Genomic DNA, 12832 nt, shown 5'->3' on the forward strand with positions numbered 1-12832 from the left:
ACCTGAGTGTGGCTCATCCGATAGCACACTCTAACCCTGGTGAGGAACTGTTTGAGACTTGTGTTACCCGATCAAAGCCGGCCAGGAGCAAGAAGACCGACCCCGGGGAAGAAGCGCTGCCGACCCCCCCTGCCTGCCGGGAAGAAGACGCCGGGAGCACCTCCGGCTGAAGAAGCCCTCCTCTCCTCGGGCCCTGCTCCACTGGAAGAAGCGCCTCCTCTTCAGCGGAAGCCCCTGCTCCTCTCTACCCAGCGGGAGGACATCTGCACTGCTCCCTCCACCCCGGACGACCAGCCTCTCTACCCCAGGAAGAGCCAGGACGATGGCCTCAGCTACCCCAGCTCCTGCCTCCACCCCTGCTCCTGCCCCTGGGAAGAAGGGAGGAAAGAACACCGCCCCGAAGCCTCTCCCCGTGGCCGGAACCTCTGCCTCCACCGCCCCTGCTGCTGCCGGACAAGGCCAGCCCAACCAGGACACCCCCCAGAAGACCCCCACCCTGGAACCCTGGATGAGGCAGACCGTGGTCCTGAAGCTGAAGGAAGTGGAAGGAAGGGTCCCAGACATGACTGCCGAGACCTTCGGCAAGAAGATGATCCTGGACCAGGGCTTCTCCAAGGCTGAAACCCTCAGCGTGCAGAACTACCTGAAAGGGATCTGGTACATCACCTTCGCCTCCATTGCCATCTGCAAGAGGTACTGGGAGGCAGTGAAGACTGCGAGACCGGAGTCTCCCTTCTCCCGCTTCGTGGGGAACTGCCCCATCCAGAGAGAGGAGAGAAGAGTCACGGTCTCCATGAGAAATCCTCACACCCCTGGTAAGGACATCGCTACCTTCCTGAGCCGCTTCTGCTCCGTGGTCAAGGACCCCTCCAAGATCCTGGATGTCAACGGCTTCTGGACAGGCAAGTGGTCCATTATCATCAGACTGAGGAAAGACAGCACGGCAACTGACGGACTCCAACACCTGCCATCAAGCTTTGCCCTGGGCGGCTCTGCCGGCCTCCTCCACTATGCCGATCAGCCGAGGAACTGCAGAAAATGCGGGGAAGCAGACCACATGGCGAGAAGCTGCAAGGTCTCAGCCTGCAGGAACTGCAAGGTGGCGGGGCACGAGTCCAAGGATTGCCCAAGAAAATTGTCCTGCAACCTCTGCGGCCTGGCCAGCCACATCTACAGGGACTGCCCCCAGAGGGCCAGATCCTACGCTGCAGCTGCCGGGATTGGACTGCCGGAAAGCGGACCTGCCCCTGCCCTGCAGCCCAAGCCAGCCCAGAGGAAGCAACAGAAGCCCACACCGCAGCCAAGAGCTGGTAAGATATCTCCCACCCCTGTTGTGACAGCACCCCCCTCCCTCCCCGCTGTCACAACACCCCCCCCCCCCTGCAGTAGCACTAACCCCCTCCACCGCTACTGCAGCTCCCCCCCTTTCCCTGGAGGATTTCCCCCCCCTCCTCCCTCTTGTGTCTGCAGGTGATGAGAACAAACAAAGAAGGAAGCGGAAAGAGCTGGACAGCCCAGCTGGCGACTCTGACCCTTCCAAGAAAAAGGCAATCGAGCTGGAAGAGGACCCTCTCCCGTCAGAGGGGGCCCTGGTAGAGATGGTGGATGAGCTGCTGGATTCTGAGCAGGAGGAGGAAGAATTCCTACAACTGCCCCAAATCTGCCTATTCGACCAGCTAGAGGAGAAAGGTCTGCTCCCACCCGAAGGGGACACGGGCAGACCGGACCAAGTCCCACCGGACAAGGAGGGTAACTGATGTATTGACTGTGCTAACTCTCTTTTTTCTCCCAACTAATGGCTAACTTTTCTCTTTTTACCATTAATGTGAGGAGTGTGAAGGATAAGATTAGACGTCAGTCTGTGTTTACCTTTCTTGACAGTCAGAAATGTGATGTTTACATGTTGCAGGAATGTTCTCTCCCTTTCTCTAGTTCCTACAGGCATCTGGGGAGGCAGTGGTCTCACGGGCCCTCCTATTGGTCTGGGGGGAGTGACTGTAAGTCTGCAGGGGTCGCCATTCTTATCAGGGGAAGCCTCTTCACATTAGATTCCGTTCAGGAGTTTGTCTGCGGCAGATTGCTTATCGTAGATGGCTCCTGGGCGGGTGAGCCTATCAGGCTTATCTGTGTGTATGCATCCCCGGGTAAGAATGAGCGTTTGGAGCTTTTCCAGACCCTGCGGGCCCAGCTCGCAACCACCAGGGCGGTAGTGATGGCTGGGGACTTTAACTGTCCTATAGAGGAAGATGGTAGGAGTTCTTGTACTAATGCTAAACTTGATGTTTCTTCCAGGTTGTTGCAGGAGATGGTAGCCGAAGCATCCTTGCGGGATGCAGTGGGATCTATGGGGGCCGGCTCTGTGAATTATACTTGGAGCCGCCCCGATGGCTCAGTGCGTTCCCGGATTGACTTTGTGTTTACATCGAGAGCGGTAAGACAAAACAGGCATGTCATGGTTCCCTGCTTTTTCTCTGATCATAGGGCCATTCTCTTTGAAGGTGTTCTGGGTCACGGGTTCCCTCCCGGCCCTGGCTCTTGGAAGCTGAACTGCGCTCTGCTGGGAAAGGAAGAGGTGATGGTTGAGCTGAGGGATGCCTATGTAATGTGGAAAAATGACAAAATGTATTTTGACTGTATGTCTAACTGGTGGGAGTATGTCAAGGGCAAGTTTCGCAGTTTCTTTCAGGCTAAAGGCCGCCAACAGGCGTGTGAGAGGAAGAGAAACTTCAGGAGACTTCAGCGTCAGCTGCAGTCCCTGCTGGATCTCCAACTCTGCGGCTGGGATGTGAAGGATGATCTGGCTGAGGCCAAAGGGGGCCTGAAAAGGCACTTCGAGGAAGAGGCCAATCGCATTATCTTCCGTTCCAAGGTGGAGAATCTGGAGAAGGGTGAGAAATGTAATTCTTTCTTTTTCAGAAAACTCCACTCCGGCCACACGCCCCTGACTGAACTGCGGGACGAGTCTGGCACCCCCAGGAGGGGGAAGGAGGGCGTCATGGGAGTCGTCTCAGACTACTACGGCAAACTCTACTCCCCTAAGACTACAGACGACGACGCAGCTGAATCTTTCCTGTCAGGTATCACTAACCCTATTGATCCTACAGGTAGGGCAGCTATGGATGCCCCCCTCACCTTGGGGGAGCTGCACTCTGCCGCTAAATCCTTTAGGCCGGGCAGGACCCCGGGCAGTGATGGCCTCCCAGCCGAGCTCTATGTAGCGCTGTGGGACCTCATTGGCCCGGACCTGTTAGAGCTGTATGAGGAGATGGTGGTGGAGGGCAGGATGCCTCCTACTCTGAGAGAGGGCTTGATCACGATTTTGTACAAGCGCAAGGGAGAGAGATGTGACCTCAAAAATTGGAGGCCCATCTCCCTCCTGAACGTGGACTACAAGATTTTGGCCAAGGTACTAGCCAACAGGCTAAAGGTTGTCATTGGGCGAATTGTTCATCCTGATCAGACTTGTGGCATTCCTGGTAGAAGGATTGCAGACAGCCTTGCGCTGCTGAGGGACACGGTTCATTATATCAAAGACCGCCATGCACATGTGGCCCTGGTCAGTCTTGATCAGGAGAAGGCCTTTGATCGTGTCTCTCATGGTTTTATGCGTAAGGTTCTGTGCAGGTTTGGATTGGGTGATATGTTTTGTTCTTATGTTAACCTGATGTACCTTGATATTTACAGCTCTGTGTTGGTGAACGGCTGGAAGACTGACCCCTTCTCTGTACTGTCTGGGGTCAGACAAGGCTGCCCTCTTTCACCTCTCCTTTTTGTCTGTTGTATAGAGCTCTTTGCGATGTCCATCAGGCGAAACCCAGAGATCAGAGGGATCACCGCACCGGGTCCAGACCGACTAGAGGCCAAGTGTTCGCTCTACATGGACGACGTCACTGTCTTCTGCGCTGATCAGCGTTCGGTGGCAGCACTCGTCCAGACCTGCAACAACTTCGGCCAAGCTTCAGGGGCAAAAGTCAACTGCGGGAAGTCAGAGGCAATGCTGTTTGGTCAGTGGCACCTGTCATCCCCCGCTGCATTCCCCTTCACAATCAAGCCGGACTTCATCAAAATTCTTGGAGTTTGGTTCGGTGGAGAGGAGGCGGCCCTGAAGTGCTGGGAAGAGAGACTGGCAACAGTCCGGCAAAAGATTGGACTGTGGAGCCTCAGACTTCTTACCATCGAAGGGAAAGCACTGGTACTGCGCAACGAGATTCTTCCCGTTCTTCAGTACACGGCCCAAGCTTGGCCACCTCTTGCTGCCGTCTGTAAGACCATCACGAGGACAGTCTTTCACTTCATCTGGGGCTCCAAAATGGACAGAGTGAAGCGGTCAGTTATGTACAAGGAGCCCCACAAAGGTGGGAAAGGGATCCCGGATATCCCCACCATGCTGCGTGCCTTCGTTGTTTGCAACTGTATCCGCAGGACACTCCTTGAAAAGAACGTTTGCTCTGCTGGGAAGTCCATGTCACGCTTTTTCCTTCTTCCTCTTTGGAGGAAACTTGGTTGGGACAAGTGGGACAGCTCCTTCCCTTACAACTGGACTACACCTTGGTTTTACCTGGATGTTGGACAATTTGTGAGGGAGCACCATCTGGAGGGACTTAAACCAGACTTGTGGAAACCTAAAACTATCCACAAGCTCATCAGAGCTAAGGACATTATGGAGTCTGTTCCAGGGCTCCCTGTGGCCACGGCCAAACATGTTTGGGAGAATGTGGCCTCTAAGAGACTGACTAATGGACATAAAGACATTGCATGGATGGCCATTCAGGGGGGTTTGCCTCTCAGGACATTTATGCACTCCCGGAACCTGTGCAGATATGTTCACTGCCCCTTTTGTATTACCAAGAGGGAGACTGCTCAACATATCTTTTGGGACTGTCCCACTGCACAGGCATTGTTGGATGCCCTGGAACATGAACTTAAGGACAGTGTGCCCAGGACTTGCCTTTCATACCATTCGGTATTTTATGGATTATTTCCTGGGACTCACACCGTTGAGGCAATCCAGGAGGCCTGGCGCCTTATGAACTGTTTTAAGGACGCTATGTGGCTTGCCAGGAACCGCCTCATCTTGAAGCGGGAGAAGATGACCATCCAGGACTGTCGCAGGCTTATCCATAGCCTGTTAAGAGACTATAACACCCTTGACAGTCCTGAGGAAGATGAAGACGACGATTGATTGTAATTGATTGATTGTTGTCCCCTCTTCTCCTCCTCCCCATTGTGTCTATTTTCAATAAAAAACTTTGGTTTGTGCTCCCCTCCCTCTCCCCCTCCAACCCATTCCCCTTCACAGCATGAAGTATTATTGAATGTCATGTCTATTTATGCACCCTTCCCTTTGTGTCTGTCCTCAATAAAAACTTTTTGCTCGTGACTCCATCACCCTACCCCTCTCACCTACCTCCCCCTCACATCCAATGTTATTTTATTGCACTGAAATACACTGTAAAGTTTGAATGGTTAGTGCAGTACTTGATGTATATAGTGTAGGATGTCATGTCTTGTACTTTATGCCCTGTACTGTACTAAAACGTATGCATGATCATGTCTTACGGTGTACTGCGTACACTTGAATGAAATGTATGAACTGTGTTTTTTGTACTTTATACAAAATAAAGCTACTTTTTCAATCAAAAAAAATCTGTTCTTATCAGTTTAATATCTGATACGCCCCCTATCTGGGGGCCATATATTAAATGGATTTTTAGAACAGGGAGATGGAAGAAGAGCTTGCTCTGTCCACTCCACGCATTGACCTGGTATTGCAGTACTTCCAGGACCGGTGCACTTCTCTTATCCAGTTATCAAAAAATAGAATCATGTCTCTTTTCAGCAACAAAAAAACATAAGAACAGATTTTTGTCTCCTGTGTCTTATTTCGTGTCAATTTATTGTGTCTTTTTGTTGTTTTGTTTCTTATCTCTTTTAGCAAACAAGCATTTGCAGATAAGAAGACCCTTTTCTTTGTCCAAAAGGATTACTGAATTGATCCAATTATTCCTTTAATGGAGCAACTTGTGATTTGCAAATTCAATTGGATCTCCGAATGAATGAAACTATTAATCTGACGTAGTGTGTCTCCCTCTTGTGGACCCAGTGACATAATAAAGGCAAGTGAGGATTATGACACACACCTTTTAGAACCCTGCTGCTGTTGCAGCATGCAGCTTCCTTTTCTATTTACTTGCCGGTGGCCCGAGAAACAATTGTGATGCACCTTGAAGTGCTGTTTCTGTGACATGCTGTGAATATTCCGAAAGAAGCTGGGCAGACAGTGTGATTAATTGCCTGGGGAGACGAGGACGGAACGGCAGGCCGACTAATCAGCGGGCGTCGTTGCACTTATGGTCAAGGGGAGGAGTTAATGCAAATTTTGCAGGCATCTCGTTTGAAAAGTCCTCGGCTCATGTGCGTGCCTTTGCAGACAGAGAGGTGTAAAGAGGGTCCCAGTGAAGGTGTCAGGCTTTTCAGGCTAGTCGGGCCTAGAATGTGCAGCAATGGAGTGTTGTGGGCCGCCGCTGAAGAAAGTATACGGCGTGTGGCGTGGCTGTCTCCTACAGTTGTCAGGCCTAGCCTGAGAAGCGGGCGCTTTCCTGGGTCCCTTTTCAGGTTATCGCTTCTCGGCCTTTTGGCTAAGATCAAGTGTAGTATCTGTTCTTATCAGTTTAATATCTGATACGCCCCCTATCTGGGGGCCATATATTAAATGGATTTTTAGAACAGGGAGATGGAAGAAGAGCTTGCTCTGTCCACTCCACGCATTGACCTGGTATTGCAGTACTTCCAGGACCGGTGCACTTCTCTTATCCAGTTATCAAAAAATAGAATCATGTCTCTTTTCAGCAACAAAAAAACATAAGAACAGATTTTTGTCTCCTGTGTCTTATTTCGTGTCAATTTATTGTGTCTTTTTGTTGTTTTGTTTCTTATCTCTTTTAGCAAACAAGCATTTGCAGATAAGAAGACCCTTTTCTTTGTCCAAAAGGATTACTGAATTGATCCAATTATTCCTTTAATGGAGCAACTTGTGATTTGCAAATTCAATTGGATCTCCGAATGAATGAAACTATTAATCTGACGTAGTGTGTCTCCCTCTTGTGGACCCAGTGACATAATAAAGGCAAGTGAGGATTATGACACACACCTTTTAGAACCCTGCTGCTGTTGCAGCATGCAGCTTCCTTTTCTATTTACTTGCCGGTGGCCCGAGAAACAATTGTGATGCACCTTGAAGTGCTGTTTCTGTGACATGCTGTGAATATTCCGAAAGAAGCTGGGCAGACAGTGTGATTAATTGCCTGGGGAGACGAGGACGGAACGGCAGGCCGACTAATCAGCGGGCGTCGTTGCACTTATGGTCAAGGGGAGGAGTTAATGCAAATTTTGCAGGCATCTCGTTTGAAAAGTCCTCGGCTCATGTGCGTGCCTTTGCAGACAGAGAGGTGTAAAGAGGGTCCCAGTGAAGGTGTCAGGCTTTTCAGGCTAGTCGGGCCTAGAATGTGCAGCAATGGAGTGTTGTGGGCCGCCGCTGAAGAAAGTATACGGCGTGTGGCGTGGCTGTCTCCTACAGTTGTCAGGCCTAGCCTGAGAAGCGGGCGCTTTCCTGGGTCCCTTTTCAGGTTATCGCTTCTCGGCCTTTTGGCTAAGATCAAGTGTAGTATCTGTTCTTATCAGTTTACCAACTACCCGGTGGAGGTTATGCTGAGTGTGGCTCATCCGATAGCGCACTCTAACATTGGTGAGGGGCTGATGTAGACTCTGCTGCATGGTGCACTTGTCTCTCTCCTGCCCAAAACCCAGAGGACATACCTGAGTGTGGCTCATCCGATAGCACACTCTAACCCTGGTGAGGAACTGTTTGAGACTTGTGTTACCCGATCAAAGCCGGCCAGGAGCAAGAAGACCGACCCCGGGGAAGAAGCGCTGCCGACCCCCCCTGCCTGCCGGGAAGAAGACGCCGGGAGCACCTCCGGCTGAAGAAGCCCTCCTCTCCTCGGGCCCTGCTCCACTGGAAGAAGCGCCTCCTCTTCAGCGGAAGCCCCTGCTCCTCTCTACCCAGCGGGAGGACATCTGCACTGCTCCCTCCACCCCGGACGACCAGCCTCTCTACCCCAGGAAGAGCCAGGACGATGGCCTCAGCTACCCCAGCTCCTGCCTCCACCCCTGCTCCTGCCCCTGGGAAGAAGGGAGGAAAGAACACCGCCCCGAAGCCTCTCCCCGTGGCCGGAACCTCTGCCTCCACCGCCCCTGCTGCTGCCGGACAAGGCCAGCCCAACCAGGACACCCCCCAGAAGACCCCCACCCTGGAACCCTGGATGAGGCAGACCGTGGTCCTGAAGCTGAAGGAAGTGGAAGGAAGGGTCCCAGACATGACGGCCGAGACCTTCGGCAAGAAGATGATCCTGGACCAGGGCTTCTCCAAGGCTGAAACCCTCAGCGTGCAGAACTACCTGAAAGGGATCTGGTACATCACCTTCGCCTCCATTGCCATCTGCAAGAGGTACTGGGAGGCAGTGAAGACTGCGAGACCGGAGTCTCCCTTCTCCCGCTTCGTGGGGAACTGCCCCATCCAGAGAGAGGAGAGAAGAGTCACGGTCTCCATGAGAAATCCTCACACCCCTGGTAAGGACATCGCTACCTTCCTGAGCCGCTTCTGCTCCGTGGTCAAGGACCCCTCCAAGATCCTGGACGTCAACGGCTTCTGGACAGGCAAGTGGTCCATTATCATCAGACTGAGGAAAGACAGCACGGCAACTGACGGACTCCAACACCTGCCATCAAGCTTTGCCCTGGGCGGCTCTGCCGGCCTCCTCCACTATGCCGATCAGCCGAGGAACTGCAGAAAATGCGGGGAAGCTGACCACATGGCGAGAAGCTGCAAGGTCTCAGCCTGCAGGAACTGCAAGGTGGCGGGGCACGAGTCCAAGGATTGCCCAAGAAAATTGTCCTGCAACCTCTGCGGCCTGGCCAGCCACATCTACAGGGACTGCCCCCAGAGGGCCAGATCCTACGCTGCAGCTGCCGGGATTGGACTGCCGGAAAGCGGACCTGCCCCTGCCCTGCAGCCCAAGCCAGCCCAGAGGAAGCAACAGAAGCCCACACCGCAGCCAAGAGCTGGTAAGATATCTCCCACCCCTGTTGTGACAGCACCCCCCTCCCTCCCCGCTGTCACAACACCCCCCCCCCCTGCAGTAGCACTAACCCCCTCCACCGCTACTGCAGCTCCCCCCCTTTCCCTGGAGGATTTCCCCCCCCTCCTCCCTCTTGTGTCTGCAGGTGATGAGAACAAACAAAGAAGGAAGCGGAAAGAGCTGGACAGCCCAGCTGGCGACTCTGACCCTTCCAAGAAAAAGGCAATCGAGCTGGAAGAGGACCCTCTCCCGTCAGAGGGGGCCCTGGTAGAGATGGTGGATGAGCTGCTGGATTCTGAGCAGGAGGAGGAAGAATTCCTACAACTGCCCCAAATCTGCCTATTCGACCAGCTAGAGGAGAAAGGCCTGCTCCCACCCGAAGGGGACACGGGCAGACCGGACCAAGTCCCACCGGACAAGGAGGGTAACTGATGTATTGATTGTGCTAACTCTCTTTTTTCTCCCAACTAATGGCTAACTTTTCTCTTTTTACCATTAATGTGAGGAGTGTGAAGGATAAGATTAGACGTCAGTCTGTGTTTACCTTTCTTGACAGTCAGAAATGTGATGTTTACATGTTGCAGGAATGTTCTCTCCCTTTCTCTAGTTCCTACAGGCATCTGGGGAGGCAGTGGTCTCACGGGCCCTCCTATTGGTCTGGGGGGAGTGACTGTAAGTCTGCAGGGGTCGCCATTCTTATCAGGGGAAGCCTCTTCACATTAGATTCCGTTCAGGAGTTTGTCTGCGGCAGATTGCTTATCGTAGATGGCTCCTGGGCGGGTGAGCCTATCAGGCTTATCTGTGTGTATGCATCCCCGGGTAAGAATGAGCGTTTGGAGCTTTTCCAGACCCTGCGGGCCCAGCTCGCAACCACCAGGGCGGTAGTGATGGCTGGGGACTTTAACTGTCCTATAGAGGAAGATGGTAGGAGTTCTTGTACTAATGCTAAACTTGATGTTTCTTCCAGGTTGTTGCAGGAGATGGTAGCCGAAGCATCCTTGCGGGATGCAGTGGGATCTATGGGGGCCGGCTCTGTGAATTATACTTGGAGCCGCCCCGATGGCTCAGTGCGTTCCCGGATTGACTTTGTGTTTACATCGAGAGCGGTAAGACAAAACAGGCATGTCATGGTTCCCTGCTTTTTCTCTGATCATAGGGCCATTCTCTTTGAAGGTGTTCTGGGTCACGGGTTCCCTCCCGGCCCTGGCTCTTGGAAGCTGAACTGCGCTCTGCTGGGAAAGGAAGAGGTGATGGTTGAGCTGAGGGATGCCTATGTAATGTGGAAAAATGACAAAATGTATTTTGACTGTATGTCTAACTGGTGGGAGTATGTCAAGGGCAAGTTTCGCAGTTTCTTTCAGGCTAAAGGCCGCCAACAGGCGTGTGAGAGGAAGAGGAACTTCAGGAGACTTCAGCGTCAGCTGCAGTCCCTGCTGGATCTCCAACTCTGCGGCTGGGATGTGAAGGATGATCTGGCTGAGGCCAAAGGGGGCCTGAAAAGGCACTTCGAGGAAGAGGCCAATCGCATCATCTTCCGTTCCAAGGTGGAGAATCTGGAGAAGGGTGAGAAATGTAATTCTTTCTTTTTCAGAAAACTCCACTCCGGCCACACGCCCCTGACTGAGCTGCGGGACGAGTCTGGCACCCCCAGGAGGGGGAAGGAGGGCGTCATGGGAGTCGTCTCAGACTACTACGGCAAACTCTACTCCCCTAAGACTACAGACGACGACGCAGCTGAATCTTTCCTGTCAGGTATCACTAACCCTATTGATCCTACAGGTAGGGCAGCTATGGATGCCCCCCTCACCTTGGGGGAGCTGCACTCTGCCGCTAAATCCTTTAGGCCGGGCAGGACCCCGGGCAGTGATGGCCTCCCAGCCGAGCTCTATGTAGCGCTGTGGGACCTCATTGGCCCGGACCTGTTAGAGCTGTATGAGGAGATGGTGGTGGAGGGCAGGATGCCTCCTACTCTGAGAGAGGGCTTGATCACGATTTTGTACAAGCGCAAGGGAGAGAGATGTGACCTCAAAAATTGGAGGCCCATCTCCCTCCTGAACGTGGACTACAAGATTTTGGCCAAGGTACTAGCCAACAGGCTAAAGGTTGTCATTGGGCGAATTGTTCATCCTGATCAGACTTGTGGCATTCCTGGTAGAAGGATTGCAGACAGCCTTGCGCTGCTGAGGGACACGGTTCATTATATCAAAGACCGCCATGCACATGTGGCCCTGGTCAGTCTTGATCAGGAGAAGGCCTTTGATCGTGTCTCTCATGGTTTTATGCGTAAGGTTCTGTGCAGGTTTGGATTGGGTGATATGTTTTGTTCTTATGTTAACCTGATGTACCTTGATATTTACAGCTCTGTGTTGGTGAACGGCTGGAAGACTGACCCCTTCTCTGTACTGTCTGGGGTCAGACAAGGCTGCCCTCTTTCACCTCTCCTTTTTGTCTGTTGTATAGAGCTCTTTGCGATGTCCATCAGGCGAAACCCAGAGATCAGAGGGATCACCGCACCGGGTCCAGACCGACTAGAGGCCAAGTGTTCGCTCTACATGGACGACGTCACTGTCTTCTGCGCTGATCAGCGTTCGGTGGCAGCACTCGTCCAGACCTGCAACAACTTCGGCCAAGCTTCAGGGGCAAAAGTCAACTGCGGGAAGTCAGAGGCAATGCTGTTTGGTCAGTGGCACCTGTCATCCCCCGCTGCATTCCCCTTCACAATCAAGCCGGACTTCATCAAAATTCTTGGAGTTTGGTTCGGTGGAGAGGAGGCGGCCCTGAAGTGCTGGGAAGAGAGACTGGCAACAGTCCGGCAAAAGATTGGACTGTGGAGCCTCAGACTTCTTACCATCGAAGGGAAAGCACTGGTACTGCGCAACGAGATTCTTCCCGTTCTTCAGTACACGGCCCAAGCTTGGCCACCTCTTGCTGCCGTCTGTAAGACCATCACGAGGACAGTCTTTCACTTCATCTGGGGCTCCAAAATGGACAGAGTGAAGCGGTCTGTTATGTACAAGGAGCCCCACAAAGGTGGGAAAGGGATCCCTGATATCCCCACCATGCTGCGGGCCTTCTTTGTTTGCAACTGTATCCGCAGGACACTCCTTGAAAAGAACGTTTGCTCTGCTGGGAAGTCCATGTCACGCTTTTTCCTGCTTCCTCTTTGGAGGAAACTTGGTTGGGACAAGTGGGACAGCTCCTTCCCTTACAACTGGACTACACCTTGGTTTTACCTGGATGTTGGACAATTTGTGAGGGAGCACCATCTGGAGGGACTTAAACCAGACTTGTGGAAACCTAAAACTATCCACAAGCTCATCAGAGCTAAGGACATTATGGAGTCTGTTCCAGGGCTCCCTGTGGCCACGGCCAAACATGTTTGGGAGAATGTGGCCTCTAAGAGACTGACTAATGGACATAAAGACATTGCATGGATGGCCATTCAGGGGGGTTTGCCTCTCAGGACATTTATGCACTCCCGGAACCTGTGCAGATATGTTCACTGCCCCTTTTGTATTACCAAGAGGGAGACTGCTCAACATATCTTTTGGGACTGTCCCACTGCACAGGCATTGTTGGATGCCCTGGAACATGAACTTAAGGACAGTGTGCCCAGGACTTGCCTTTCATACCATTCGGTATTTTATGGATTATTTCCTGGGACTCACACCGTTGAGGCAATCCAGGAGGCCTGG

At 52.6% G+C, this 12832-nt stretch overlaps 1 non-coding gene and 2 pseudogenes across 1 annotated transcript; all 3 read left to right on the top strand.

Moving 5' to 3' along the window:
- Positions 1 to 5624: 5624 nt before the first annotated feature.
- Positions 5625 to 5799, top strand: LOC142111952 (U2 spliceosomal RNA; annotated as a pseudogene).
- Positions 5800 to 6618: 819 nt separating this feature from the next.
- LOC142112046 (U2 spliceosomal RNA) lies at positions 6619 to 6809 on the top strand. Its single transcript, XR_012681131.1, has one exon. It is a non-coding gene; the product is annotated as a U2 spliceosomal RNA (small nuclear RNA).
- Positions 6810 to 7628: 819 nt separating this feature from the next.
- Positions 7629 to 7785, top strand: LOC142111983 (U2 spliceosomal RNA; annotated as a pseudogene).
- The last annotated feature ends 5047 nt before the right edge of the window (positions 7786 to 12832 follow it).

The sequence above is a fragment of the Mixophyes fleayi genome (genome assembly GCF_038048845.1).
Source record: "Mixophyes fleayi isolate aMixFle1 chromosome 6 unlocalized genomic scaffold, aMixFle1.hap1 SUPER_6_unloc_1, whole genome shotgun sequence".
NCBI classification, from domain to species: Eukaryota; Metazoa; Chordata; class Amphibia; order Anura; family Limnodynastidae; genus Mixophyes; species Mixophyes fleayi.